The 25144-nt window shown below is 43.9% G+C and overlaps 1 long non-coding RNA gene across 3 annotated transcripts in view; it reads left to right on the forward strand.

The window, feature by feature from the left end:
- The first annotated feature begins 1124 nt into the window (after nucleotides 1-1124).
- Nucleotides 1125-25144, forward strand: part of LOC132666775 (uncharacterized) — a 48412-nt gene continuing 24392 nt past the window's right edge. For 2 of the 3 annotated variants that reach the window (XR_013555516.2, XR_009604828.3), the window contains exon 1: nucleotides 5524-5893. This is a non-coding gene — a long non-coding RNA (uncharacterized LOC132666775). Of the gene's footprint in view, nucleotides 1866-5523; nucleotides 5894-25144 lie in introns of those variants that run through there. The other variant, XR_009604829.3, reaches the window with a different exon arrangement.

The following is a 25144-nucleotide window of genomic DNA, read 5'->3' on the forward strand; positions in this document are numbered from 1 at the left end:
CTCCAGCTCAACTTAGTCTTACAGCTCAGGTGCCCATAGCTCTGTAACAGATGTGACTCTATTGGGAATTCCTAAGGCAGGTATCTGATCGGTCCAGTTGCCTGTGGCCAGAGGGTGGGGTCAGAGGGCGGGCTTCCCTTGAGCAGGTGGGGGTAAGTCCTCTGAGAAAGAGGTAGACATGGGGGTAGAAGTGGTAGGTGGAGGAAATTATACACATTTGCAGAAGGCGGCTTGACATGGGCACTGACAAATCAATGGCTCGGAATGGACTCTGGCCATGAACAACAGAATAGTTGGATCAGCCTTTCCGGCTGAATACTGTACTGGTCTGAGCAGTACAGGAAAAGGGCAGCATGGAGGACTGGCTATGTATTCCAGAGAGGACGAGGAGGCAGTGAACCTAAAGGGGTTAAAAAGATGTCAAAAGTATAAAGGAATTGAGTAACTGAAAGTCCAGGTGAGAATAAACACTGGGAGTTTGGAGACTCATGAGAACAAAGATGGCCTCCAGGGAGAGATGGCTTTAGAGGAGGAATGACTGGGGAAGGAGGGGGTGCTGAAGCAGCACTGGGTGAGGTCTGGGCTGTGGTCATGCTGGGAATGATGTACAAACCCTTTGATAAATGTCATAGCCATGAATGATGTTATGGGCTGACTTGTGTCCCCCCAAATTCATAGGTTGAAGCCCTACCCCCTCAGAACCTCAAAATGTGACTGCATTTGGATACAGGGTCTTTATAGAGTTAATGTTAGATGCGGTCATAGGATTGGGCCCTAATCCAGCAGGACTACTGTCCTTATAAGAAGAGGGGATCAGGACACAGACACACACAGAGGAAAGACCACGTGAGGACCCAGGGAGAAGATGGCATCTGCAGGCCAAGGAGCGAAGCAAGCCCTGCTGACATCTCCATCTTGGACTTCCAGCCCCCAGAACTGTGAGACACAAATGATGGTTAGCCCCCCAGCCTGTGGTAGTTTGTGACGGGCACCCTAGCAGACTAACACAGAGGCAGCGGGGAGAGGGTTATTATCGGCCTAGAGGCAGCGCTGGGATTCAAAGAGAAGGCCAACACCCACTTGTGCCAATGAAACTTAGGGCATGAGATAAGGCAGGAGAAGGGGGATGTATATCCCAGGGAGAGCAAGGAGTTCAAGGAAAGAGGTAGGAGAGGAGAGGTCTGTGTTATGGGGAGACAGCCCACAGCGCAGGGGATTAGGTGATGGGAGGCAGCTGGGAGGAGGCAACACAGAAACTGGGTGAAGTGGGCAAAGATGGGATGGTTGTTCAGGTTGGGCACAGGCAGCAGGGGTGGGAGAATAAGTGCCCCATCCCGTATCCAGGATGCAGGTATGTGATGCCACAGAAGCACTGGGTGGAGGTAGAACAGAGTCATATTAGAGGCAGAAGGAATTGACATGGGAGTTTGGCAAGATCTTGTAATTGATGGAGGAAGTGGAGTTCAGAGAATACACACACACACACACACACACACAACACACACACCTTGTTTTGTCTGAGGAGAACTCAGGGATTCTGGAACAAGAGGAATCTCAGGTCTTGTGTCACAGTGACCCCCTACCAGGGAGTCCAGAGCATGTCTAGCCTGAATAAGAAGGGGTGGAATTCTTTGGGGTGCTTGGATGGGACTGGACACTTAAGGCCTATTATGGTCAGGTCTGTACCCCCAGCTGCCTTGTTTCTGACTTGTTTTTCTGTTTCTGCCAAATTATAAAGCATAGACTGTCTCCTGCTCTAATTCTGAAGCTTAGCTTTTTGAGGGCTGATCTTGCCCAGTGGTTTGCTTCGGCAGAGGAAGGATTGTGGGAGCTTTGTGTAAAATCTCCCAGAAGTGTAGTTGAAGGTCAGTAACTGATTTGTGCAGGGTTTGGAAATGGGGGTGGGCAGTCTTGACTCGTGGATGGTTAAAAAAGCATGAGAGTGAGTGTATATGTATCTTGGGGAATGTGTCCAGCATGAGCCAGGATGGTGCCCTGCAGTACAGCTAGGCCCTATGCTAGGGGTACAATGCATGGTGTCATCATGTAAGTAATGCCCTTACAAAACAGATGGCAATGTATTGATGGCTTAACATAAATAGACATGGCCAGTAACACTAGAATGCAAGCTGTATAGGAGGAAGGACCATTTCTATTGTATTTCCCAGTGCTTAGATAACAGTGCCTAACACATACTGGTGTTGAGTAAGTACCTGCAGAATGAATGAGTCAATCATGGGGTTCAAATGCATGGAGTTCAAAAACTTAGGTACTTCACTCCCATCCTCTAGTTTCTTTTGTCCAAAAAACAAACAAAACTGAACAAAGGACACCTAGAGAAAAATCACATAAGGGGGGCAGAATGGCGAGAGTATGCTCAGCATCACTCAGAATCGAAGGAATATGATTAACATGATAATCATATGCTGTTTTAAAATGAGCTTACATGTTATTTTGAAATTAGCAAAGATTTTTAAATGTTACTATTGAATGCTGGCATGAATGCAGTGAGATATTCACTTATATTTCAGGTGGGAATGAAGGTGGGTATAACTTTTATAAAAAAGTCCATGTCTATTTAAAGTTGTAAAGGGTAAAAATATTGTAAAAATTATAAAAACATTCATATGAGTTGATGCAGTTCTGATTATAATTATATGGCTAAATCTTGGACCAAGTTTAATTCATTATACTGAGTTCCCCATTCCAGGAGGACATTTGCAAGGAAATGGCATTGTATTTTTTAAGGAAAAAATATTGGTAGTAGAAATAGTGAGATAGGAAGACAGAAATAGAAATGAGCAATTGAGAAAATGTTCCTGACCACATAACAAGATTGTGTGTGTGTGTGTGTGTGTGTGTGTGTGTGTGTGTGTGTTTTGATGTAGAATAAAACAGCCAAAGGTCCCCATGAGACCAATTATCAATTAAGCACTAATGTGCCCAGAGCTGAGACCAAATTATTCCCTACTATATTTTATAGTATTTTACCAACTTGCTTTTGTATGACTGAAGTTTATGACATTAGATTGTTTAACTTTAAAAACACTCTAGTAAGCATTTAGCTAACACTTAAGAAATTAACACATTAATAATTTATATTCAGTATAATATATTACAGGGCTTCAGTTACATTGTAATCTTTTGACTAAGGTACTTTAATAATCCTTTGGCTTTGGATGAATGCCTAGTGACATGGTATTTGCATTATTGCATTTGTTATTTTAACACTCACAACCTATGTTTTACTGTATAGCAGTTTTAAAAAATAGTATATAGTGCATATAACAGTGATATGGGAATCTTTCTCAATTCAGAAACAGGGCTAAATGTAAAATGCAAATCCGGGTGATCTTAATAACTATGATTATTATGTGTGTATATCTAAGACTTGTGGAATTCATTTGTTTTCAGATTTTATTTGATGGGCAAGTAGGAATGCTTTGGAGCTAAGCCGTCGTTAATAAACCCCTGAGTTGCAAATGTCACACACCTGTCAGCCATGAATGGCCCTTTCTTTTTTGAGCTGCTGTGATGTTAACTCTGCCTTATTTCCCTCCTAGCGAGGCTTCTCTTTCCAGGGTAGTCTCTGGCGATTAGTCATTTCAGCAGGACTTCCCCATCAACATCTGTTCCAAAAGCCAGTTATGTGTGAGAGAATGTGGCACTTTGAAATTTGCACAGGGTTATTATGCAGATGGCGGCAGGGAGGTCTTGGCTCTCCCACATAGGTGACAAACGCCACCTCCACTCACCACACATGTTCCTCCTCAAGCCTATGTTTGTTCGGTTTTTGGAAGCTTCCAGTATGAGCCTTCCAAGGGAGCTCACCTTCCTCATCTGCAATACCTTGTGACACATGGGTCAATATGAGACATATTCCCTGTCCTCAAGGAGGTCACCATCTGGGACACATGTCCCAGCACCACCTTGCCTCTGCTCTGTTCTTTTACCCAATGCAAACTGGCTTCTCTTCCCTTGGGAGGTTCCCCCTGACCCAGCAGTTGAAGCTTGGTGGCCTCCTTTTGGGCTGGTCCTGTTGGGTTCGTGTGAACAGGGGTCAAAACATTCCTCTCATCTTTATTCTCCTTTCAGTGACCAGGAGTCCTTCTTAAACCCAAGTGTGGCTTTCATATTCCTTGGCTCCAGAGCCTTCCCATGATTCTCTGTTGCTTATGGTATATTATTAATTTTATTTTTTGCATGGCACCCCCTTCCCTTCTTTCTGCTGGCTTCACTAACTCCGTGTGTGCTTGCTGTCCTTGAAATGATAGAATTTTAGGCCCAGGGCCTTACCCAATTGGTACATTTGGTCCATAAGATCCTATCTCCCAATCACCCTCCCTTTTCATCCCTCTCCCCAAATGCTACCATGAACATCTATTCATTCTTCAAAGTCCAATTGAAAACTCATACTCTGGCAGCTTCCCTGACCCCCATACAAAGTGAAGTTTTTGTGCCTAATATCCAATTATTCTAACTGTGCTGTACTGCTGATAATGCATTATGGTTATTTGCATATTGCCTTATCTTTTTCACTGAATTATGGGACTAATTAATTCATTCAACCTACTCCTTTTTTTGCCCAGCATTTAATAGACGCTTAATAAAAGTTTGTTAAATATAAATGAATCACTTAACTCCTCCACTTCCTCCAATTGAGTACAAGCTTTGGGGGCAGCCATTCTGTTTTTCCTCTTTGTTTATTCCATTGAACTCAGTTTGGTATCTGCCACGTAGCAAATGCTCAATGAATGTTGAAAGTGGTATCTATGTATCTGTATATGAAAGCCTGAATAAAGCCACATACAAAATTTTCCTGGTAGCATTCCAAGTTAGGGGGGAAGATGGGAGAAAGATGGTAACATTGCCCATTTTTTGGATGAGAAGCCTGAACAACAGGGAAGGTATATGGTGGGTACAACTCTGACTTCCTAGTGTGCTACTTGCTTTGCTTTTCTGGATGCTTCTGAAAGTCTCATCTAAGGTAATGCCAAAGAATCGGGTAGACATCACAACCTTGAAGAAGTCTTAGGGTCTTGGGAAAAAGCTGAGGTCTTGTCTGCTGAGCACATCCACTATGTGAATGAACCCCCACACGTACCATGTCCCCTCCCACAGGAGCTCTTTCTAGTTGCACAATTCTGTTTTTCTTCCACTGGAGATCCAAGGGGACTCAGGGTTCAGCCCAGCTTTCCCATCAGGACTGTGGGCACTTATATGACAAACATTAAATCTCTACTAAAAAGCATTGGTTCAGAGTGTCTGTGTGGTTCAGTCGGTTAAGCGTCCAACTCTTGATTTGGGCTCAGGTCATGATCTCACGGCTTGTGGGTTTGAGGCTCACGTTGGGCTCTGAGCTGGCAGTGCGGACAGAGCCTGCTTTGGATTCTCTCTTCTTCTCTGTCTGCCCCTCCTCTGCGTGTACTCTCTCTCTCTCAAAATAAATAAACATGAAAAAAAAAAAGCATCGGTTCATAATTTTGAATTTGTTTTTCTTTTTCTTTTTTTGGAACCAGATTCATTCACCCAGCCACATTTAACAGCTTCTGCTGCTGTGTGTCAGACATTCTGCTAGTTGCTGGCATAGAGTGATGGAGAAAGTAAACACAGTGCCTGGTCTCAGGGGCTCCCATACCAGCAGGGCAGGCTGACAGATACACATTTGCTCACACCTGACTACTACGCAGGGGCAACATGCAGAGGCCCATGAAGGAGGCGTTGGGCTGGAGCTGGGGCTCCGGGTGTGACTTGGCCCCTGCCTTTTGTCCGGACTGGATGACTCAGGGCAGCCAGGCCGGAGAAGCAGAAGGAAGCAAGGAGACTGATGGAGGAAATGCTTCAGAGAAGAGGAAATATGCAGAATGTCCCTTTCTCATCCCACATGGCTCAGGTAGCTTTCTTTCCTATTATTCTAAGCTCTGCCTTGCTCACTCTGTTCCCCTTCCCTGCAGAGTTTAACCCTGTCTTTATTTTCTGTACTCTCATGCAGGCACAGAAACGTGCATGTGAACACACACACACACACACACACACACACACACCCCACTATGGCCTCTGCTCCAGCTTTCGGAACGTCTGTTTCAGGGAGGGAGTGGGCTCACTTGCCTTTCTGATCTCAACTGTTGCTTTCACAGCAGCTGGCCTGCCTAGTGACGTTTTGTTCCTATTGAGACAGTAGAAACCAAATAGAGGCAAGCAAAACATGGAGTTCAAGGAAACAGAAGGAAGGGAGAGAGCTAAGCTGTTTTGCCCTTGTAGATAGGAAACCAAGTGCTTTGCTAACGATTACCTGGGGTAGGGCGGGGCGGGGGTGGGGGTGGGGATCTGCCCTGCCTGATGGTTACATTCTATTTTCAAACCGAACAAGTTGGTATAAAAAATGAAACTCTCATAAAAGTTAAAATGGCAAATGTCGATTTCCTTGTTTTCCGGATTTCACAACTCAGGCAGAAGAGGAGTTAAATTGTAGTAGTGCAAGGAAATAGCAGAGCAAAAGTCACTGTGCTGTTTCTTGGAACAACTTCTGCCCAACCAGTTATCATTTCTCAAGCCCTCTGAAAGCGTGCCAAAAGCTGTCTGCATAAGTAGCGACAGGCTGAGCAGCCAGCACTGGGTGTTCTAGTCTTTGGGCGTAATGCTCAGCAGCTTTTACAGTTATCTCTTTAATTGGCCTCTGATTTGCTTTTATTTTAAGCAGTCCCTTTTGGTGGAAAGTGCACTGAACTAGGAGTCAGAATATCTGGGGTCTAGTCTTACCAGGCCATAGCAAACGATTGCCTTTGGGAAGCATCGTATTTTTTACCCATGAGAGGAGAACCAATTAAAGCAGAGGTCTTTAAGGCTTCTTCCTACCTCCAAGAGCCTTTGTTCTAGGTCAGGGGTTGGCAAACGATAGCCCCACTGCCTGTTTGTGTTCTGTCCATAGGCTAAGAGTGGTTCTTCCATTTTTAATGGTTGAATGAAATCAAAGGAAGAATAATATTTTGTGATCTATCAAGATGATCTGACTTCTAATTCAATGTCCATAAATAAAGTCTTATTGGCAATGGGCCTCTTCACTTGTCTATTGTCTACGGCGGCTTTTTTATTGCGGTGGTAGAGCTGAGTGGTTGCAGAGACCGCATGGCCTAAGATGTTTGCTATCTGGTCCTTTACAGAAAAAGTTTGCTGATACCTGTTGACCACAGTGAAACATATATTCTTACTTTCTGCATTCGTGAAAACGATATACCTTAGTGAGTTACTGTAAGAAGTAAATGAGCTAGGGGCACCTGGGTGGCTCAGTTGGTTAAGCATCCGATTTCGACTCAGGTCATTATCTCACAGCTCGTGAGTTCAAGCCCCACATCGGGCTCTGTGCTGACAGCTCAGAGTCTGAAGCCTGCTTCAGATTCTCTGTCTCTGTATCTCTCGCTGCCCCTCCCCGGCTCGTGCTCTGTCTCTCTCTCTCTCAAAAATAAATAAACATTAAAAAAATTAAAAAAAGGAAGTAAATGAGCTAATGATGTGTATTGAAAAAGGATGTCATGTACATAAATACCTCAGCACCTGCGGGTTTCTGGATGGAGAAGGAAGAAACCCTCATTAGTAGTTTGTACAAAAACAAGCTATATTTCTCATTCAGCAGGGTTGAAAATGTATAGGATTGCAGTTGTGTGAAATTATGTGTACATCTGTAAGGGAAAATAACAAGAACTTACTTGCTAGGTTGGTATGATTCTAGACGAAGGGGTGTGTGTGTGTGTGTGCGTGTGTGTGTGCCTCAATTATTTAAACTACTGCTAAAACTGTTTTCAAATAAATAAGAAAAAGGGGAAAGTATCCAGTCACCTTTACTTTGATATTAATGTTGAAAAAAAAGGTTTTGTTTTTTTTTTATTTCTGGGTGAATGTTGAGCTTTAATGGAAGAGATTTAGTTATCTGTGTGTTCCATACTAAGTTGTCTGTAGGCGGCTCTCTCCTAAACAATTGAAAGATATGAAGAGTTAAATATTGGAAACAATATATTTTTTATTTTTATATGATTTTTTAAAGTTGATTTGTTTTGAGAGAGAGAGAGAGAGAGAGAGCAGTATGAGCAAGGGAGGGGCAGAGAGAGGAGACAGAGAATCCAAAGCATGCTCTGCACTGTCAGCACACAGAACCTGACATGGGGGCTTGATCTAATGAGCCGTGAGACCATGACCTGAGCCAAAATCAGGAATCTGACACTTAACCAACTGACCCACCGAGGCTACCCAACACTATATGATTTTAGAAAAATTACAACAGCCATGATTTATGGGTTTTGTTATAATACTATTAGAATAACCCCTCACCTGTTAAATAGGTCATCTTTTACTTAAGTGTTTAGCAAGAAAAACAAAGTTCTACTTGTTTAAAATTTAACTAACTCAGAAAGCTGAGAGGAAAACCGAACATTTTCAATGGAGATTGGGTCAGTTTCAGGTTTGGCAAAATACACAAAGATCAAAGTCTTTCATGAGAGGTTCAGAGCTTGAGTGTGCCAAAGAATAACCTAGAGATAGTAGAACTTGGATTTCACATCCTATTTTCTAATAGTCACTGTCTAGGGAGCTTCCAGATCCACTCAGTTAATTTCATTTGTCATTGGTATATAAATAGCGATGTCCTTTCTCCACGAAAGTGGCCAGCAGTTTGGTTGAACTGGTGGAGTTCTCTGTGGACACAGCCTTACAGTGAGCTGTGTGCAAGCTTCACACAGAAAGTGGGATTGCCCCTCTCTCTTTCCTGAGGTGCAGAATGAAATTTCAGAAGGCTGGGGCACCCAATTCCCTGGGCTGGCAATGCAGCTTCTCTTGGTAGTAGCAGTGGGACCTTGGGCAAGCCACCTAATCCCGCTGAACCATGACTTCTTCATCTTATTTTTTAAATTTCATTTTAAGTGTATTTGTTTATTTTGAGAGAGAGAGAGTGAGCAAGTAAGCAGGGGAGGGCAGAGAGTGAGAATCCCAAGCATGAGCCCGCCATGGGGCTTGAACTCATGAACCATGAGATCATGACCCCAGCTGAAACCAGGAATCCAAGGCTTAACCGACTGAACCACCCAGGTGCCCCCACTTCTTCATCTTAAAAGAGGATGATAATAGAAGTCACTTCATAGATTGGTGAATACTAAGAAAATTTGTGGAAAAGGGCTTTCAATGAATGTTAGCCATCGTTATTATCATGGGTGGTCAGGGTAGCTAAAAAGCAAAAATGAATCAAATAGTTGCAGGGGGGAGGTTCAAGCAAATGCCTTTTCATTTTCTGCTAGCCCTGAGTCACGTGATAAATGTAGACTGTCCAGCTCACTGGTTTCTAAAGAATGGAAATGTCTGGCAGAATTTGTTATCAACTTTAAGTCTGTAGAATGCCTTAGGCAGAAGTTCTTTAGCTCTTGATGAGTGATTTTTTTTTTTTACATTAATATCCATCCAACAGAATGATGAAGTACATGCCGGCCATTGGATGTGTCAGGAATGGTCAATAAACAATGACAAAGGATCTTTCACATTCTCTCAATAAACACTGCTGCTCCTTCTCACCATCTTCCTTGATAAACACCAGCTGGAGTGAAGCTTTCACCCGAGAGGCAGCTCATTGCCATGATGGAGGATAAAGTCAGTGGCTGCCTGAATTTATCATTGCCCCTCTTTTTTTTTTTTAAAGGCATGGTAACTGGTGGGGGCTGCCTGGTTTTGGACCCTGGATTCTAGTGGCTTCCTTCCTCACGTGGCAGACATCAAGTGTGATGACCTATTTATCTTTTTCTTTAACTCTGTCATCCCAGCCTCTTGCTGGGGTGGAGTGAGGAGGAAAGAGACTTCAGGGCAGTTGAGTGTGAGAGTGGCCAATAGGGGAGGGGAGAAAGAGGATTTGAAGAGTGTGTTGTACATAAGGAATGGGCGTTCCCCTCTTTGCTGTTTTCACGAGAAACAACAGAAAGGAACTAAATGTATTTTTGGATGTTGAACTAGTGTTTAATTGAATGCTATACTGGACCAAGATGGGGCCACCACTCTCAGCTCCTAGCTTACTCCCTGTGTCTAGGACAGTGCCTGATGATGGTAAGCACTTAATACATATTCGTTGAATGAAATACCAGCATTCTGGTTCCAGGTATATATCTCATGAATCCAATGCCATAGATCTCCAAATGTATACATTAAAGATAAACATCCTCTAAATCTCCTTTTTATGGAAGGAGCCAGTTATTATAACTCTTCTTTTGACATTTCTCTGTCCTCCTCTAGAGGAAGATAGATGTGTGCTAATACCCCATGAACAAGCTATGATATAGAAGGGAAAGTGATCTAATATAGGGGAGAAATGGCCCCAGGTCACAATCATGAGTGGGTGAGGAAAAGAAGAGGCAGAGACACACAGAGGTTGGTCATGTGATTCCTGATATAAGCTTGGGCATAGGGTTGAGGGACATCCTCTTATATTTTGTGCATGTAGGGCAGAGGGAAGGGGGCTACTCTCTTACCCTGGACTTTTACTCCTGATTCTGACTCATTCAGTAGAGGAGAGGAGCAGGTGTATGTTTGTGTGTATATGTGTGTGTGTATGTGTGTGTGTGTGTGTGTGTGTGTGTGTGTGTGTGTGTAGCCTTGAGCCCTGTTTATAAGTTGAGCTTGAGGTCTGTACATGGGTCACAACTGTGCCCTAGTGGGCCCCTTCTCATGAGAGTGGGGGTTGGGAGGGCTTTAAAGGAACAAGTGGCTTTGGGAATAGTCATTCATGTAAGAACATAAATCCCACCAGATGATCATCATAAATTCAAAAGTATTTAATTGAGTAAACATGTATTGTGCTCCTATCATGTCTCAAGTGCTAGGGCTAAAAAGATGAACAAGAAACAAAATCTATTCCCAGGTGTCCCACAGCTCAGTGAGAGAATATAAAAGTGTAATCAGTATCATAATGAAGTACGCAGAAGGTGCTGTGGGAGGGGGGAGCAATCAATCTTCGGCTGTAAGCTAGAGACAGCAGGCCATTTGAGTTGAGCCATAAAGGATAGTTAGAAGGTTGTCACATGGGTGATGTGGGGGAGGGGAAGGAAAGGACATTTTATGCGGAGAGAATAGCAAAGAACCAAAGAGGGGCCATGCAGAAATGCACGATCTTTTGTTGGCAACAAAAGGTCAGAGATTCTGAAGTGTGTAGTTCTAAGGAGAAAGAAGGTAGAGGAGAAAATGGAAGGATACATCCTATCCCAAGGCCAGTCTGTTGCAGGTTGGGTTTTCCAGATGCTGAGATAGAGTTTGGAAGCATGATGTTTCTTAACCACCAAGGCTAATGAAAGAAGAGGAAACAGGATTGGGCAGAGAGAGAAATTGAATCCCAACATATACTCCACAAAACTTCAGCCACCCCAGTGGGAAGTCCTGTTCACCTCCTAGCTTTGGGCATCACTAGAAGAGTGGACCATTTAATGGCATACTTAGGAAGTCAGTCCCTGCCAGCCCATGTGTCTGCTCAAAGTTCTTAAAGGACCCTAGTTGGGGTAGTGGCATCCAATGAAGGGTTGGCTTTTATTAACTCCTCAGTGATAGTGAACACAGGTCCTACACCTAGACCAAGACCCAATTGTGGCCAAGAGAACCACCTTGAGAAATCTAAAAGCCAATTCATGGCTAAATGTGCTGTAATTATTGACCAGTCGTTGTGGGTTGCTATTAATACCTTGAGGGCAAGCTTTTCTATGAAGATAGAAGTCAACAGCCACAGACCTCTCGGTTTGGTGGTGAACATATCCTTGAACTCCATGCTTCTTTCTCTCTGTTGAATGATGAGACAGGCTGTCATACTTGACATTGCCAATAACCCTTCAGGAGGTCTGTGAGCATCAAATAAAGGGAATACCAGGTTGTGTTCCAGCTCCAGTATGAGCTGGAATAATGAAAAAATATGGCTGAGGGCTCTTTGTTTTGTAGGCTGGGTAAGGCTAGAGAATGGCAGGGAGAGTGGAACAGAGTTGTGGCCCATCTGTCTTATTACTTGGTCCTCCAAAGACTCATCCTTGTCTTTTTTTAAAAAAAAAAAAATATTTGAGAGAGAGAGAGAGAGAGAGAGAGAGAGAGAGAACATGAGCAGGGGAGGGGCAGAGAGAGAGAAACATAGAATCTGAAGCAGGCTTCAGGCTCTGAGCTGTCAGCACAGAGCCCAACGCAAGCTTGAACCTTTGCACCGCGAGATCGTGACCTGAGACGATGTCCGACGCTTAACCAACTGAGCCACCCAGGCACCCTGACTCATCCTTGTTTTTAACACCACACTGCCTTCGTTTAAATCCTGGTGCAGGCACTTCTAGCTGTGTGACTCTGATCAAGTTACTTAACTTCTCTGTGCTGCACTTTCTTCATACATAAAATGGCAACAATACAGACAATAACTACATAGGGTCATGGAAATTGTTATGAAGATTAAATGCCTTGATGAGGCTGAAGAGCTTAGAACAATGTCTAATGTATAGTAAGTGTTCTGTAAGAGTTAGCTCTTACTATGATTATTGAAAGCCACTTAAAATCTATAACCCCAAACATCTGAGACCCTGGAGACCTTTGAAAAAGAAGAAGAAAAGAGGAAAACAATGTGGAGATGGGCATGACACTTCCTTCCTTCACTTACTTAACTAATATTTTGGCAATAAATATCCAGTGCCAGGTAACTATGTGAAGACATGGGGTAGCCTGAAGAAAGAAGATACAGTTTCTGCTCCTGAGGACTCACAGTTTAGCTGGGGTGGAGTGGGGGAGGCTTATACACTTAAGTAAAATATCAGAATATGACGTCCTATGTGCTTGATTAGAGGTATAGAGAGATGGCTATGGGAAGCGGCCAAGGCTTTGGAGAAGGAATGTCATGGGGTGAGGAGGAACTCAGTGGGTGCAGGTGCCACGGGAGGAGGATTTTGCTGGTGGAGTTTGGAGCAGAATAAAAGCGAGAAGGTGTGGAGGGGCTCAATGCTCCATGCAGGGAGAGCTGAGCGCAGCCATTGCAGGGAGAGGTGCAGGCTGATGAAGGGGCAGGTGAGCCGATGCCAGGCTGCCGACGGTCTTGAACCACCCACCTGGGGGTTTGAACTTCACTCTGACAGCAGAGTGCAGGGGCGAGATGTGATCAGAATCTGTGTCTCAGAAGTCTTGTCTGGCTTCACAGCCATCCAGAGTCCCTTATACTTCCTCCTGAGATCCTTGATGCTTAGAGTGAGCTTTGGGGACAAGCAGGGCCCGTCAGCCATGCAGAATCTCAAGTCTTCCTCAGACCGACCCCCCTCTAAACTCACCAGACCATTACAGTCTGGGCTATACTGTGTATTTGGGTTCAGAGAGTTTGCCTTACAAATGTTGCCTTCTCCCTCATTCTGTTGCTGGAAGGCTGAGCTCCATGAGCAGCAAGAAGCTGGGGTTTTGGGGCTGAGGATTGCTCAGGTGAGGTGTCCTCTGGAAGGCTGTGGTTCCTATATCACTGCCAGGGCTCCTCATCCGTGTCTGTCTCTCATGGCTTTTCTCAGTCAGAGTGTTTGCACTCAGCAGCAGGGACACAGACATGTTTCAAGAAGTTTCTGCTCATCAAGGGCTTAAAAATTGTCATTATCAGATTTTCATGTCCAGCCCTTGAAAGTAATAATCTGTTCCCATAGTTGTCTGCCCTGTCAGGCTTTCTCCCCCATTACATTAACAGCCCCATTTGTGATATTTATTTTCCAAGTTTCTCTACCCTTCTAGAAGTTTCCAAAGTTGCCTCTGGGTCTCTCTCTCTCTCTCTCTCTCTTTTTTGCAGAATAGGGTGTCTTTTCAAACATTATTTAATCTACCAACATCCCTTCAGTGGTAAGCACCATGAGAAGGAAGCCTTCCTCCTTTTCCAGGATGTATTAACCTCAAAGAAATAAGAATGTGGATCTGGGGAGAAGGAACAGCCACATCCCAATATCTAGGTGCTGCCTGTCACCGGCTCATACCCAAAGGCAAATGCATATGAGTTGGATGCTGTATTGCCCCAAGTAGATGAGCCTCTATTCATCAAAGACTTTCTTTGAAAGCTTAAAGTATATCTTTTCAGTGCTGCTCCCTATTTTTCTCAAGCTACTGTAGGGTTGGTATGCTAGTTCAAAGTACAGGGAAAGCCAGGGAAATTGTGAGAGAATTCTTTTTTGCCTTTCAACCTCATGTGGTTACTGAAAAAAAAAAAAAATCCGCAGACCTGCCTGGATGTATCTTACCGAATCAACTCTGGGAGCAGATAGCCCATAGCAGAACAGCCGAATTGGACATTCTGTTCTCACAGAATGAATGGTCTGCTGAGCAGTTAATCAGCTCTTCATTCCAACTCAGGCAAGAGAAAGAGACGAAGGAAGCTGGTTGGGAAGAACAGAACTTCACCTTGTGTATCAAGAGTAACTCTGAAAGGGATACTATTAGAATCTATTCCAACAAAGACATCCTACCAGATCCGAAGACGTGAAAACAAACAGAAAAGGATTCGAGTCCTGTCATATAGCACAGTGGTCAGACCAAGTTCGCTCAGCCTTGGCCCTATTAACATGCTGGGTTGGATAGTCTTCTGTGCAGGGCTGTCCTGTGCTTCATAGGGTGTTCAGCAGCATCCCTGGACACATTCCCTTGGTCGTAACAAGCAAAAAGTATCTCCAGACATTGCCACATGTCACCTGGGGGTAACACCACTCCTGGCCAAGAAAAACTAGGCTAAAGAAAGGGCTAACTGGATTCATGACCCAACTCTGCCACCTACTAGCTCCATGATCTTGGATAAGTCTCTTAGTCTCTTGAGCTCAATTTCCTCATCTGTAAAAATGGGGCTACCTCACAGGATTACTATAGGATTAGGCACTTAAATATGCATAATCTAGCACATAGTACATGTTCAATAAACATCAACTATTTTTGTGATGATAATCACGTCCTCTCACCTGAGGTAAAATACTGTAACCTGTAAACTGGAACGACTCATGGATAAGAAGATTAAGGACAAAGACCACATCTTAGATTATCACATGGGGACAAGGTCTGCTGTAGTGGACAAAAGCACTGGTTCGCCCTACATTTGTGTTCAGCTAAAAGAAAAGCACTACACACATCGGATTAGCAGGGAAGCTCTGGAAATTCTGAAGGACTCAAACAGTGTTAATAGGGGTGCCGGATTTAACCTTGGAAATCTGGAAAACAACAGGGCACAGTGTAAACAGAGTAAAAAAAGAACAGAGGGCCTTTTAGAAGAGCTGTAAGGCTTAACCAAAATCCTTCCCCCTCCCTGTGCAACACCCACTGTCTCACTTAAGCGCCTCCCTTAGAAAAGTCCTTTGAGGTCTGGAGTAACCAGCAGTCCTTGCTGAGGAACATGGCAACTTCGCCTTCCACTGTAAGTTGCTCATGGTTCCTGAAGCCCGAAGCTGAAGCATCTGGTGTTCTCTGAGATGCTGAACCAACTCTAGGCAGAGCCTGGGGTTGGGGGTGCAGGACGGGGAGTCCCAAAGAATGGAGTTAAAATTGACTGAAAGGCCATTGCTTTTGATGGATTTTATGATGGATGCATAAAATCAAGCAAGATGTGAACTTTAAATTGATTGCAACATGTTACCTTATCACTGTGTTCCCTGATTAATTTCTGGTCTGATCTTATCTTGTATTTCCCAAGATGCTTCTGAAGGCTTTCATGTCCAGCTTAAATCACACTTTTCTTTTCTCCTGCCAGTATTCCATGTTCCCAGGGTGCAAGTAGATGGGGAAGCATTTTCTATAGGACAAGTTAGTGCTTTTGGGGGCCTCTCCCTTGCCTATAGCAAATTTCTCAGGGTGTGAAAGAAAAATCAAACTCCATGGAGTTCTTTTTGCTTTTTTTGGTATATCTTTAATCTGCAATCATTTCAAGGCCTTGGTTTATTTTTATATGTTACTCATCCACTTTTTTGCTTTATATTTCATTTTATCCTGTATTTAAATCTTCAAATTTCAATATCACCTTGAGTGTTATCAGGGTTATTCCTCATGCCAAAAGCTCAGAAATACTGGTGTATTTATGTAGGTTTATCTGGCTCTTTTTTTTTTTTCCTTGAGGTACTGTTATTAGTCAGAATCCTGGTAGAAAGAAGGTGGCTGAGTTGAAAAGAACATTAATGAAGCTCTTTGGGCAGAGTTAAAGGAAACAACTCCGGATGGCAAGGCACCTGGGAACCAGGAACAGCAAGGACCTGTGACCTCCCTGAAGCCTGAGGGGCCATGAGGGGTGGGGATAGGGTTGTCCGAGCCTGATAAGAAATGTACTGGAAGGGGCTCTCACAGGACGATAGCCACGTGGGAATACAACCACCAATAGCCCTTTGGAGAGACATGAAGGAAGCAGAGAGAATAAACACTCCAACAGAGAGAATAAACACTCCAACTGTCTTTTCTCCCACTTTTTGGTTTCCTAGTGGTGCCTCTGATTGGCCAATCTGGATGACCCAGTCCACAGAGATTAGCGTCCCTGACACAGAGAAGGGTAGTGAATAGATCTGGATTGAGGTGGGAATAAAGCACAAACAATAACAAACATCAACTTCTTCACTTTTGGCTGTTGAAATTCTCATTAGGGTATCAATAGATGAGCAACTCTCAGTAGATTATCAATGGTGATGAGTACACATGAATGCATGCCAATTCTATTCTTGTTATGATGAAATCAATTTTTGCTCTTCCTAGAGATACGTATATAGTTTTGTTTGTTTTAGGAAGCTTCTCTTTCTCCTGCTTGATCAGTCTGGTGTCCCTGTACAGAGTGGACAACTGTCTTTAAAAACCTAAATGCCCACACAAAGAATATATTGGAAATGTTAATTCTCAGCCCCCACATGACATCTACTGAACCAGAAACCTGGTGGGGAGGGTGCCCACTGATTTGTGTTAACAAGCCCTCCAGGGAGTCTGACGCATGCTCACGTTTGAGAAGCATGGGGCAAGATGTTGTGCAGAACATCTCTGATACTTCTCTCACACCACACCTTTTTGTTCTGGGTGTTGCTGTGGCAACCAGCAGTGCATAGGTATAGCCTGACCACACCTCGCTTCAGCTGCACCACATATATCTTCTCTGCCTCTGGGCTTCTCTTCCACTGTGGTGTGGTATAACTGGGGGGAGCATGCTCAACTCTTCCTAGGCATGTGCAAACCTGGAAATGCTAAAGTGTTCATTAATAGTCCTGGGGCAGCCTTGTGGACCAATGGAGGTTGGGAGCCAGTAGATATATATCTCTCCCATGGTCCTGGGGTGAAGGCGCATTCGACATGGCTCCTCAGTAGTTTCCAGTGGAACTGAGCTCCATTTGCCCAAAGTACTAACAAGCTCAGTAATACTCCTTTGGATTGGCTTTCTGTCTTCCCAATCACTTTCTAAAATTAACCACTACATGCAAACCCTTGTCTCACGCTCTGCTTCTTGGAGGAGTCCAAGCTAAGACAAATGTTCTTTCCTCATCCTTTAGCAATATTTTACTCAATAGTGCTTATTTTTACCATCCTAGCAGTGGCTATAATCTCTCTGGCAATATGGTTCCATAGTTCTCTGTCTCCCCAGTAGGTTAGTATTCTTGAGGTCAGGGACCTTATTCAAGGAATGAATACTCTTCATTCAAGGAATATTCCCCACCCACCCTTGTCCTGGCGGGTTTTTGTATAGTGCTGAGCACAATAAGTGTTGAATTTAACAGACTGTCAGCCATGTCTGATGACTTGTAAAGTCACATTGTAATATTCTCAGTGTGTCTGACTTTGGATAGTGTTCTCCTTTATTGTTACAATCTTGAAGTTATGGTCTTTCTCTTTGAGCTATTTTCAATCAAGTTGTTGCTCAAAAATGAGGTTGGATTGCTTGTGACCATTCAGTACAGCCAGGCCCCACTTCATGGACATTGAGCTGTGAAGTTGTAGAAGGTCCTATGTTCAGGAGCGCCTGGGTGGCTCAGTTGGTTAAGCGTCCGACTTCAGCTCAGGTCATGATCTCGCAGTCCATGAGTTCGAGCCCCGCGTTGGGCTCTGGGCTGATGGCTCAGAGCCGTGGAGCCTGCTTCTGATTCTGCGTCTCCCTCTCTCTCTGCCCCTCCCCCGTTCATGCTCTCTCTCTGTCTCAAAAATAAATAAACATTAAAAAAAAAATTAAAAAAAAAAAAAAGAAGGTCCTATGTTCAGAAGGGTCCCACCCTTGGATAATGCTTGGCTCTTGCTAGTTGGAACAAACTTTTTCTCCTCCTCCTCCTCCTCCTTCTCCTTCTTCAATGTTTACTTATTTTTGAAAGAGAGAGAACACATAAGGAGGGGAGGGGAAGAGAGAGAGGGAGACACAGAATCTGAAGCAGGCTTCAGGCTCTGAGCTGTAAACACAGAGCTTGATGTGGGACTGGAACTTACAAATCATGAGATCATGATCTGAGCTGAAGGTGGTCACTGAACCGACTGAGCCACCCAGGTGCCCTGCCATCTTGAACTTCTTAATAATTTTATCTTTGTGGTTGTGTTTTGTGAGTGAAGTTCAAAGGACATTGGAATATACATGTGAGCAGAGGAGATAGACATAACATATGCATCTATCCTTCCCTACTCCCCAGTATAGTTGTTCATGATGTTCCATGAGCACAGAGTCCCAAGCCGAACCACACACAGGAAGCCAGCAACACTTAAAATGAATACCAGGCAAGTGTGTAATGTTCATGACTGAGTAATCTGAGAAGGGGAAGGTAAGTAAGGAGAGGAAGTGGGGAGAGAGGGTAAGAGGCCATGCTTTCCAGGTGGAACCAGAACATGCTTCCAAAGAAAGAAGGCAACGGTGTTCCAAGAAACACTGGAGACCAGGGAACCCTATCATATCCTTTCTCGCTCATTTTACTTCCCTGTATTAGCTCACCACTTCTTCTGAAAATGATGATATAGAAGAATAGGAAAAGGTAAGGTAACTCCATTCTTTTCTTTTGGTCTTCCTTACCTATCAATAAGCTGAAGAAAGAAAGTGTTGGTAGAATGGGCACATAACAAGAGGTGCAATAAACACAGTTTGGTTAATTTTGTTCAGTGTCTCCATTGTTCTGATAAGAATAAAATGGATATATGAGCTATAAAATTCCAGTTGTTTAATTTCAGTGATTCTGCATATCAGCTGAATGTTGTTATGTTCGCACGTAAAATGATCGTTGTATGAGATAAAGATGAATGGGAAGATTTAAATATATTCACATGTGAAAAGAAATATTCATAAAAAAGAAAAATAAAAAATACATTAAAATTTGTGTATAATGAGCCACACTGTATGTGTGTGTCTCAAGCATGTAAAATAAAATGCTTTAATAAATAAGAAATAATAAGACTAAGGTGAGCTGCTTCTATTCCCAGTTAGAACGTGCCAGGCTTTGGGAATAAAAAGATAAAAGCCATCGTCCTTGCCCAAGGACTTCACAGATTAGCAGGGGATTCAGACAATCAACTCAACAATCAGAGAAGAGGGTGGTGAGAGCTCTGAACATCTAGCTGCTTGGGGATCAGGAGCAAAGACGGCAGGCATGTCAGTGGGGGTCTGGATGCTGGCTCACGTAGCCCTGGTCACCGGTCACACACACACTCTAGCACGGCGCTTGGCACACAGTAGGCACACAATCATCAGAGGAATGAATCTGATTCAGGGTAGCTTTCTGGAGGAGGTGATTTTTTTTATGCTTTTATTTTATTTTTGAGAGGGGGAGAGAGAGAGAGAGAGAGAAGGAGAGACATTGCACGAGTGGGGGAGGGGCAGAGAGAGAGGGAGACACAGGATCTGAAGCAGGTTCCAGGCTCTGAGCTATTAGCACAGACCCCAACGTGGGGCTTGAACTCATGGACTGCAAGATCAGGACCTGAGCTGAAGTTGGCGCTCAACCAACTGAGCCACCCAGGCGCCTCTGGAGGAGGTGACTTCTTAACTGGAAGTTCAGTAACCTGAGCTTGCGGACACCCCAGTTGCTCCATTAACCTCCAAACATCATGTGAGTGATGAATATTTCTTTTCACGTGCGAATATATTATAAGTTGTGGTTGAAGTTACTGAAGAGAAGCCTAGGTGAAACGGTATTTCCAAGAGTCCCTTCTAGGATGATGACCTTTGTGTCCAACGTCAGGAGGGAAAGGAAACATTGGGGCTCTCATTCCTGCTTAGGTGTTATTCTTAATTACAAGGACAGGGTTTAATTTTGCATTATACATTTTATGGTTAAGAATTAGAGAAGTCTTTGTGTATTCCTTATCCAGATGCAATGCTTTCATTTCATAAATCCATCCATATAACCTATTCTTTTTGCCTATGTACTTCATATTTCTTTGCAAGACACTCAACAGCCTTCATCCCTGAAAGAAAGAGTTATTCCACAAGGCCCTCCTCAGGCAGCCCCAGAACCTCCGGAAGGTGACATGTGGCAATAACCATCATCCACAGGGCTTCCGAAGCATCTCAGCTGCCCAACCTTATGGCTCTTCTGCTTGGTGTCACCGTTGTTCATGTATTAATTAGGCCGGGAGTTTCTTGAGAGTGGCTTTGTGTCTAAGTCACTCCTGGAATCCAGTACAATGTCTGGTACATAGAAGGAGCACAAAAAAATGGGGTTGGTTGAATGAATGACCTAATATCATCTGACTGCTCCCAAGCTTCTTTAACTATGGTCTTAGGTGTCTCACCTCTTTATCTTATTTATCACTCTTTTCCTGACACTTTTTAAATATAGAACACACACACATTTGCACAGGCTCACCTCCCTCCCTCCATATACACACACTAGCTTTGGAAATGCACAGTGAACTTGACTGAAAGATTTTGTCAGGGCACTTACACTTGTTAGGACAGTTCACAGAAACATAAAAAATGATGGATTGCTTCGTCCTGGCCCTTACACATCTTAGCTTGATGGAATGTCTTGGTGGTATCTGATTTCAGAGCACACCTGTAGACCTAGTGACAGCCTATGCTCCTGAGTGGGTTTAGGAAAGCACTTATTTATTATAAAGTTAAAATTAAACTACACGTTTTTACATGTTGTTTAGTGGCAGGAGCTGATGCAAAACTTTGTCAACACAGAACTTTTCACACCTCGGGTTCCAACTTCAGTAAGTGGATTGCCGTGTAAGACTGGTGTTGGTTTTTGGCACTGAAAATGAATGAACTAACTTGGGAAAACCCAAAGGCATGGCCCTTTGCCTTTCTTTGAGTTAAAATCCTTTGATTTTAAAAGAATCTGGGTCACTTCTCTCTTTTGATACACTTCAGAGCTTCTTGGTTCTACTTCCGGATCAAAGTAGGAACTCCCAAGTGCCGTGGCAGCGAGGTGACCCGTCTTTCCAGGAAGTGCCCTCATCTGGGATGTGAGGGCAAGCTCCCATCTGTGGTGCTAGATGTAACCGTCTTCACTTCCTAGCTGAGAGCTCTGCTGCCCACGGGGTTGTGCGGCCTGTGTGTCCCTTTGTCTGCTAACCATGTCTCATTTCTTTCTTCAGGACAAAACGTCCTACTCACAGTGAAGGGCCCCAGATGTGCCCGTGTGAAACTGCTCACCGCACCGGGTTCTTCCCACCGCCACACTCCCATTGATGACAGTTCTCTGCATGCAATTTCTCCTAAAACTATCCACTTTTGCAGGGCCAAAGAAATCTCTCAGCATTTAGCATTACAGAGGCAGCTATGGTCTCAAAAATAAGATGGAAACTAGGATGTAGAGCAAGAGAAAGAAACAAAATGCTAATTGAAATCGAAAGCTAAAAGCTAATGAGACACTCACATCGTGGATGGGATGAGTTCCCTGCAGGAAAGCCACCAATGGTAACATGGCCTGTATGATGTTATGATTTATGGTTATTATGATTATTACTTTATAATCCTTTAGACCTTTAGATATTATAAGGTATTTTTTATACATGATTGTTGATGTTTTTATTATTATTACTTTAAATGTTTATTTATTTTTTGAGAGGCAGAGCGTGAGTAGGGGAGGGGCAGACAGAGGGGAGACACGGAATCCAAAGCAAGCTCCAAGCTGTCAGCATGGAGCCCATTGCAGGGCTCAAACCCATAAACTGTGAGATCATGACCTGAGCTGAAGTCGGAAGCTTAACTGGACTGAGCCACCCAGGTGCCCCTGATTGTTGATCTTTAACCATAAGTAGGTATTGTAATTTTTTTACAAATGAGGAAATTGAGGCTTATAGAAGGTAAATAAGTGATCCTGTACCAGGACACCTGCCTAGCACCCAGAAATCAACACTTTCAAGGTGGCTGGGGGTCATGGAAACTGATACCACCTTTTGGGAGGCCACGTCTCAGTTTATTCTCAGGACAATGCTACCTTACTATAGAATGGCTAAATATGATATATCTATATTATGGAATATGGGCTTGCAGTTTTAAAATGAAGTGGAGTCTACTTATTGTTTTGAAAGGATCCCTAAGAAGTACTTTCAATTAATAAAGTTGCAGAATAACACTTAAGGTATGATCATGTTAATATATACGGATAAATATCTGCATGTCTATCTATCTATCTATCTATCTATCTATCTATCCCTCTACCTATCATCTATTTTTATGTATATATGAACATATAAAAACACAGAAAAATACACACATAACTACCAATATTCCTCTGCTCTGGGAGGAGAATGAAATAGGGCATGGAAAGGTGGGGACATAAATGTCGACTTTTGCTTTTAATTCATTATTCCTCAGGGTTGATTGTTTTAATTAAATGTGTCACTGTATTGCTTGTGTGATTAAAATCTAGTAATACAAATGGTACTGTAGTAAATAAACTTGGTTATCCTGTGCTAGTCATGTCATAATCAGCTCCTTAACTAGCAGTACAACTGTAGTTGAAAAAACAAGTGGAGGAAAAAACTGGCTCAGTCGGTTAAGTGTCCGACTGTTGGTTTTGGCTCAGGTCAAGATCTCTTGGTTTTTGAGTTCGAGCCTCACGTTGGGCTCTGCACTGAGTGTGGAGCCTGCTAGGGATTTTCTTCCTTTCTCTCTCTCTGCCCTTCACTCCCTCATGCTCCGTCTCTCTCAAAAAAAAAAAAAAAAAAAAAAGGAATTTTAGAACCGCCATGGAGGAGGAAGAAGGAAGATTTTCATGAACTCCTCCCATTTTGGCACAGCACACACTCTCTGGCTTTCCGTGTCTAGTGCTGAGCTTCCTAGTAAAAGGGAGAGAGAGAAACAGGGACTGAATTCAAGAGTTCAAAGATGATTAAAGAAAGAGCTAGAAATTAAGACACGGTAAGAGCAGAATACAGTCATTCCAGTAGACAAAGAAGAGATCTTAGGATATTACAGACCCTCAGGGGCTCCTGGGTGGCTCAGTCGGTTAAGTGTCTGACTTCAGCTCAGGTCATGATCTCACAATTCGTGGGTTAAAGCCCCACGTTGGGCTCTGTGCTGACAGCTCAGAGCCTGGAGCCTGCTTCGGAGTCTGTGTCTCCCTCTCTCTCTGCTCCTTCCTGACTCGCACTCTGTCTCTCAAAAATGAATAAACGTTAAAAAAAATAATATTACAGACCCTCAGTGACGACATCCAAGGAATACCTACCATGGGTTCTCAAAGTGTGGTTCTCAGTCGAGCAGCATTATCATCGCGAGGGAACCTGGTAGGCATGCAAATTATCCAAGCTCGTTCCAGACCTACCAAATGTGAAACTGCAGGTGGGGCTAGCCGTGTTTTGACAAGCTTTCCAGGGAATTCGAATGTGTGCTAAAGTTTGACAACCACTGCTTTCCACCAGTGCTTCTCAAAATTGAAAATACATCTGCATGGCCTGGGGATCTGGTTATGCAGCACATTCTGACTTAGCAGGGATGGAATGGAGCCCCGAGACCCTGCACTTCTCACAAGATCCCTGGTGAGCCCCTGGTGCTGTGGCTCAGACCACATGGAGTCACTTCAGAAGGCAGATTGAGTGTGTATTCAATGACGAGAGTGTTTCCTAAGGAAATAATGCAAATCTTGTCAGCGTTTTATTTCATTTTTATTTCAAGGCCATGGGCGAGACTAATGCCTCTCTCTTTGAAGAACTTGCTCTCTGGGGTTCTGGGGACGCATTCAGGAACAGTGCCGTATTTGTGTATCTGTAGCTTTGCCTCCTGAAAGCTCCAAAACATTCGCTGCCACTCCTGACTTTTTGTGAACAGTTCCTCTTTCCAGATGGAGAAGCTGAGGCTGGCCCCCAGAGCTATTTGTGTTCCAAGGTCAGAGAGACCTGGGACAGCCTGGGCTGGCGAAGCCCTCCTGACCTGGCTGGAAGCTCTTCCCACCCGCCCCTTGCGCCTCTCTCAGCAGCCTGCGGGAAGTGGTGATGGAGCTCAGAAGATTAGCACGGCCGCAGCTCAGTAGTAAAACCCAGAGCAGCTCACTCTCCAGGCTCGCTGGTGAATAAACAGGGATCTTTATCATCCTTTCCGTCAGAAAGCATTTATTTAAAACCCCTTGGCTAACTCACAGGGTGAGCTGGCCTGTCACACACCATCACATGGGATGGAAACTGGTAATTAAATTTAGCAACCCACCTCGGCAAATCCAGACGGAGATGTTTACAGGCCAGCACGAAAGGAGCCAGGAGTTTTCACTCCTAAATCAAGAGGTTTCCAGAGAAAGTGAAGTAAGGCTCGGTGGGTTATGCTGAATTATGGGCACCTGTTCCCATCAATAACTTGATGGCAAGACTCAGAGGCCAAGAATGTCCGCTCTGCACACAGCCTGATGGAGGGCTGTCGGCCTCATTGTTGAGCTGTGTGGCTCAGCAGCGGGGAGATGCCGAGAGGGAGGCATTTGCTCCAAGGACAGCTTGTTTGTTTACCGACTCTGGGGGCTGAGGCAGACAGCAGTAACCAAAGAATAAATGTCATTTTCCCTACACACCCGGCATTAAGCACTGCAGTTGCAACATGGAGCAGCTTAAGTAGATTTTCGTGATGGCAAAGAGCAAGGTGGGCATATCGAGTCGGGAGTTTTGCTAGTTTGCAGGGTGCTGTCGGAATTCTAGCCTGGATGCCTGATGCAACCCCTGCCTGCAGTCCAGGAAGCTTTTCTGTTATAAGACTCTACTTTCTGGAAAAGCCCTTGGGTTGAAAAGTGAGCAAAAG

This window comes from Panthera onca, chromosome B2, assembly GCF_046562875.1.
Source record: "Panthera onca isolate mPanOnc1 chromosome B2, mPanOnc1 haplotype 2, whole genome shotgun sequence".
In the NCBI taxonomy this organism is placed as follows: Eukaryota; Metazoa; Chordata; class Mammalia; order Carnivora; family Felidae; genus Panthera; species Panthera onca.